Below are 6,066 nucleotides of genomic sequence, written 5' to 3' on the forward strand. Positions count from 1 at the left end.
GCGCCGGAATGTCAGTGCCCTGGGGCCTGACCACCTGTGTGTGTGGGGGCATCCCTGCCCCAGCTCCTGCCCCCACGCCATGTCCCCCGTCCCCCACTGTGTGACTGGGAGGCCCGCCTCATCAGGCCCCTGAGGTGTGGCCTCTCCTGGCTTCCTAAAGTTGCCAGAGGTGGTCAGGTCCTGTTTGCAATGTGCAGTGGGGGCCTTTGTGGTGCAGAGAGAACTCCCGTAAGAAGTGTTAGAACTCACCAAGTTTATTTTGGAGATTTAAAGTAATGCATGAATTACTAGAAGGCTTAACAATTGGAGGCATTTTCTGCTATAGTAACAGTGGGGCTTTGAGAAGGTGGTTTAGTGACTCTGGGGTGGGAGGGAGCAAATGGCAGGGGAAATGGCAGGGGAAACCCCTGCTTCCTTGTAGGACAAAGCTGGTCTGCCCAAATGTCAAAAAGTGAAGCGGCAACCACTGGCCCTGCAGTTTGCCACTGGGGCTCACCCTGCAGTGTTGACCTGTATACACACACAGAGAATACACGGGCACGCACACGGCACACGAGCGTGCACACGGCACATGGGCACACATGGCGGTGGGCGGTGCCACCAGGCGATGCGTGGAGTGCTGTGTGCAGCTGGGGTCAGTCAGCAGCTGGTTGCTGGCCCTGCGCCTGTTGAGGAGAAGGCAAGTGTGGCCCTTGAGGCCCTTGGGGAGAGGAGGGGACAGATCGCTGCTTCCGAGAAAGGTCACGGACCCTTGGACGCTGGTTCCAACAGAACCCTCCTGCGTGGAGACCGTGGCGGGTACTCACTTTGCAGAGGGCCTGGAAGTAGGGTCCGGTGGGGAGGAGAGGTCATTGTCTATACTTCTGGAGGCTTTGCCTGGTTTTTCTGGCAGGAGCAGGTGCACTCGGATCGAACCTGGACGAGCCGGACACAGGCTGACTCAGGGGTCCAGTGGCTCCACTGGACTGGATGGCTGAGACAGGCCTGGGCTTCAGCCCGCCTCGAAGGGGCCACGAGCCCGGCCCCCAGTGCCACGGCTGGCTGGAGGCCCCCTGCTTGGCCAGGACCCCCTGACTGTGGAAGGGGTGCACCCTGGGGGAGATGGGTGTTCCCCTTGGGGGGGAGGGTCGTGGCTCAGCAGTATTTCAGGGCACAGGCCAGGGGCCTGTGTCCAGCCCCCATGCTGGCCCAGGAGGGGCTGTCAGGTCACCTGTGAAAGCCTTCCTGGGCTGGGGGCCCTCTAGTCTGTCCACCACTGGCCCCTCCTGCTGTCTGCCAGGCTTTGAAGTGTGGTTCCCTCCCCACGGGTTGCTGTTTCCCTACCTGGTCCCGGGACCCGCCTGGACTGGGGGCTCTGGGCCTACCCGGGACTCTGGAGCCCTTCTGCCTCGCTGGCCCTGGCGGCGGGCTCCGGCCCCTTCCCACCATCCCGGGCTCGGCACGAGGCCCCGCGGGGCTCCCCGAGCGCCTTGTGGCTGGTCTCTGTTCTTGGCCTCCAGTGGGCAGCCCCTGCAGCTCCGCCTCAGACCCTGGAGGCCAGGGTGCAGGCTGGCGTTTCCCACCTGTTTCAGGGTTGGGGCGAGGGGGCCGGGCGACGGATCCCCCAGCGGAGGAGGTGGCAGAGGCTGGGTCCTGGGAGGCAGGCTCATTAGGCGTTTCCTACTGGGGTGACCCTGAGGGTGGGGGGCATGATGAAGTTGGGGGGCGGCCCCAGCGGGGGTGTGATCCCGAGGGTGGGGTGTGACCCCGACAGTGGGGGGGCGACCCCGAGGGTGGGAGTGACCCTGAGAGTGGGGGGTTGACCCGAGGGTGGGGGGGTAACCCTGAGGGTGGGGGTTGATGAAGGTGGAAGTCTTGTTCTAGGACTCAGCCGCTGGGGTGGGGGCTGCCGTCCTCTGAGCCCCCCCCCCCGTGACTCCTCTCTGCTTTGGGGTGTCTCAGTGGACAGCGCTTGGAGTCAGTGAAACAAGAGGGAGGGTGCCAAGCAGGCTGGACTGCCAGAGGCCCGCCTTCCAGACCTGACAACTTCTGTGTCTGGGGCGGGGAGCAGGAGAGACCCCCCCACACACACACATCTGTGATTTCCCAGAATAGTCCCCGAAGGTGCCTGGGAGGGGCTGAGAGTATATTGTCTTTGGATTAGAGAAAGTTGATTTTCACCTTAAAGCCTCTAAACTGCAACCTGAGAAGAGGTTATGTAAGAGGAGGTCCTGCTGGAGGGCCCGGGGGTGGTGAGGAAGGGGCTGTGGGCAGCCCCCGGGTGGGAGGAAGCCGCAGGCAGGGGCGGGAGCCACTAGAGAGCCTGGGGGTGCAAGGACGTCTCCCACTGCTCAGCCCCCGGGATGGGGTGCACCTGGGCAGGAGGCACCCTGCCCAGGCCTGCAGGAGAGCAGAGTCCCCATCCTGTAAGCTGGACTTGCATTCCAGAGCCGAGGCTTGGGGGAGACTGGTGGCCGTGTGGCCCTGCATGTGGGCCACCCGAGCATGTCCATCAGGACGCTGACCCCAGAAAGGTGCAGGTGACCCTGACTCCTGACCTCACTCTCACGGAATGCTGACCCTGGCCTGCTCCCTGTCTCTTCTCTGACCTCTGCCAGGACCAGGGGCGGGGGCCCCACCAGCCCCACTGCTGCCTTGCCCAAGGCCTGCTGTCCTAGGGTCCAGGCCCCTCAGACCCTGGGGGCCGAGAGAACAGGCTGTCTCCCCCTGTTCCCCGGGCGGCGGCCCCTTCCGGGACTGTCACCCTGGTGAACGCACTTGGGACGGCCTTTGGTGACTCCTGCTCCTCCCCGCCGCCCTGCGGGGACGGGTCCGTCCTGGCAGGCTTCCAGAGCCATCCTGGTGCAGGGGTGTGTGAGAAAGCGGCTGCCGGGCATCCCTGGTGGGCCTGTCTACCCAGGGCCTCTTCCCCTCTCCTTTCCCGCGAGGTGGTCCGGGCTTCCTGTGGGGCGGCCGCCATGGTCAGACTACGGCCCCTTTGTTTCTGGGTAGAGTGAGCAGCAGCAGGATCCACAGCCCGGGCGTCGGGGCAGTGAGGGAGCAGGTCGGGTGGTCGAAGGGTGGTCGGCTGGCGGCTCCCAGTCCTCTGCGGCCCCCGGGCTCAGAGCCGGAGGGCGGGGCAGGGGTGGGGGCCGCCTTGCGTGCGACCCACTCCCGGGGTTCACCAGCCCGAGTCCTGAGGGCCCGCCAGCCCTGGGCTGGCGAGGGGGGTGCATCCGAAGTCTCTGGACGGGCGTAGCCCAGGGGAGGAGGCGCAGCTCTGCTGGCCACGCCCCCGCACCTGCTCCCACGCTTTGCTGGAATCTTCTTGGAGTCCCATCGACTCCCGGGCCCTGTCGGGGTGAGCGGGAGCCCCCAGACCCTGGCCTCACAGGGGCTCCCGCCATCACTCCTGAGCCCAGGCAGCCCCCCACCCCCCGTGTCCCCCAGCCCAGATCTGAGCTGGGGCCGCAGTGATGGCCCCTGTGCCGCCCACCTTGTCCCGCTCCTCCTGCTTGGATCTGGGTGCTGGGACCCCAGCTGGAGAGCGATGTACCCCCCCCCATCCGTGGGTGTAGGGGCAGGAGAGGGGTTGGGTGGGGAGAGAGCGTTCCCCTGAAAGGTGGGGCCGGCCAGAGCCTTCAGGCGAGGAATGCGGAGGCTGCTGGGCATGTGAGGGAGCAATGCCCCCGCCAGTAGCACCGTGGCCTCCGGACGCAGGAGGAGGTGAGCAGGACAGAGGGGGCATCTGGGCCTTCGGGGATGTTGGATGCTCCGGGTGACAAGGGCTGTGGCCGCCGGGCCAAGGCCTCTGACGCTGGCAAGGCCAGGCCGTGGGGACCCAGGGCGGCACGGCTGTCCCCCATCCAAGCCCCGCAGAGTGGGTGCTGGGGCCTGTCTGCAGGGCGGCCTCGGGTTCCACCCACAGGGTCACGGGCATGGGGCAGATGGCATGCAGTGATGCCTGCCTCCGTGGGGGCCCCGCGGCCCCCTAACCAGAGCTCCCAAGTCCGCAGGGCAGCCCAGGGCTGTGCTGCCCAGGGACCCCCGTCCTGTCCTGTCCCCGAGGTCGGAACAGGGCCATCTCAGGAGACCAAGAGCCCCAGTCACAGGCGGGGGTGCACAGGGCTCCTGATGACAGGAGACGGGGAAGGGGGATGCGGGGCTCCTAGCCGTCCCCCGGGACCCCCGAGAGCCCGACCCTGAGGGGCTGTGATGGGGGTGGGGCACTCAGTGAGGGCACCTGGGAGAGTTCGCAGAAGCCGTGAGTCGGCGGGCTGGGTTGATGGAGGGTCTTTCTGGTGCAGACAGGCCACTCCCCACCTGTCGCTGTGGGGATCTGTTTGCTCCGGAGAAAGGAGGCCCAAGTCCCCATTGCCCTGCAAGGCTAGCACGCAGCCCTCTGGACCCCAGTTCCCCAGCCTCCAGCCCCCCAAGGTCAGCATCCAGCCCCCAGCCGCCCAGAGCTGTTCCCCGAGCCCCCAGCCCCCAGCCCTCCCCCCACAGCGGCCGGGTCAGGCTTGTGCGTGGCTGTGTCCGCTCCCTGCCCCGTCTGGCTCCCTGTCCAGGCTACTCGTGGGCATCTACCCTCCTGGAGGCCCCTCCCGCTCCAGCCCTGAGGGCCTTGCCCTCCCCACGGCTCCTGAGGGCTGAGCCCTGAGACGCCCTGATTTTGGCCGGGCCCGTGGTCCACTCCTGCTCTCTGCTGCTGGCTGCACCGGCAGGACCTGCTGCGGGCCCCTGCCTTTGACTGCAGATGCTGACTGCTGCGGCTCCAGGCTCCAGCAGCCTTGCCCTGAACTGGGGGTGCAGCCGTTGACTCTGCCTGGCTCCTGGCCGCCCTCACCTGGAGCCAACACCCCAGGACCATCTGTGTCCCCGCAGGTGGGGCCCCAGGGGACCCTCGGGGTCTCTGCTCAGCAGCCCGTCCCCCAGGTCCATCACCGAGTGTCTGGGGAACGTTTAGAGGAGAGCAAACTTTTGTAGCAACAGCGAGGCCTGAGACCTCGGTGGGTAGGAAGTGAGGGGTCTGCCCCGAGACCTCCTCACATGTGGCCCTCAGCGTTCCCCACCGCTGGCCAGAGGTGGGGCTCCCACCCTGGGGTGCTCAGGGAGGATTCTCATTCCCCTGGAGCCACGTGCCGCCTTGCTGCGGAAGGAATGGGCCTCCGAAGCCGGAGCTGGTGATGGCCGTTTACCTGCCCAGCCCTGACCCGGAGGAGCCGGGCAGACAGCTGCCTCCTGGCCCAGCGAGGGCCCTGAGAAAGTCAAGGAGCCCCTCAGACCCGCACCATGGGGAGGACCAGTTGCTCCAGCAAACCGGGGCCTCCTGTGCCAGGAGGGGACTGCCCCAGGGCCCCGGGGACAGAGGGCGGCTGCAGGCGGACGATGCCCTGCCTCCTGACCTTGGGCTGGGCTGTGTGGCTCCACTGGGAGCGGGGTGTGCGGGGCAGTGGTCTGTCAGGTGAGACGAGCCCATACTTGGCCCCGTGAGTCCTGGCAGCCGCGCCCTGGAGCCTTCTGGTGCTTTGTCTGGTGTTGGGGTGCTGCAGGTGGGGCTCACCGGTGAGGTCAGGGCTGGGAGCACAGCGCTTCCATCTTTATCTCTTTTCATCCCCACTCTCCCCCACAGAGACGAGGTACGCAGTGTGGGGCTCCAGCTCCCCCAAGTAAGGCCCTCCCAGAACCCCTATGGGGTCGGGAGCCAGAGCCCCGGCCTTCTCCCCACCCTTTCTCGGGTGCGGGCTCTCTGAACTCCGCCCCCGCCCCCCAAGCTCTGCTGTGTCCGAGGTGCCATTGGAGAGAAGGTGAGTGTGCCCCTGAGGCCTCTCCACCAGCTTGGCAGAAAGGCCTCTGGGCGCACATCTGCCTACCCTCCCCGACGGGTCAGACCAGGCTGGGGAAGGGCCTGTGGACAGGCAGCCCAAAGTGCCCGGCCACTGTGGCCCCCCGGCACCCACATGGCCAAAGACCCCGGCTGGCTGGGGCTGGGGTGCTTCACGGTGCCATGGGGAATTTTGTCTTTCCTTATGGACCTAACTGGAGAAGGAAATGGCAACCCACTCCAGTACTCTTGCCTGGAAAATC

This window comes from Muntiacus reevesi, chromosome 1, assembly GCF_963930625.1.
Source record: "Muntiacus reevesi chromosome 1, mMunRee1.1, whole genome shotgun sequence".
NCBI classification, from domain to species: domain Eukaryota; kingdom Metazoa; phylum Chordata; class Mammalia; order Artiodactyla; family Cervidae; genus Muntiacus; species Muntiacus reevesi.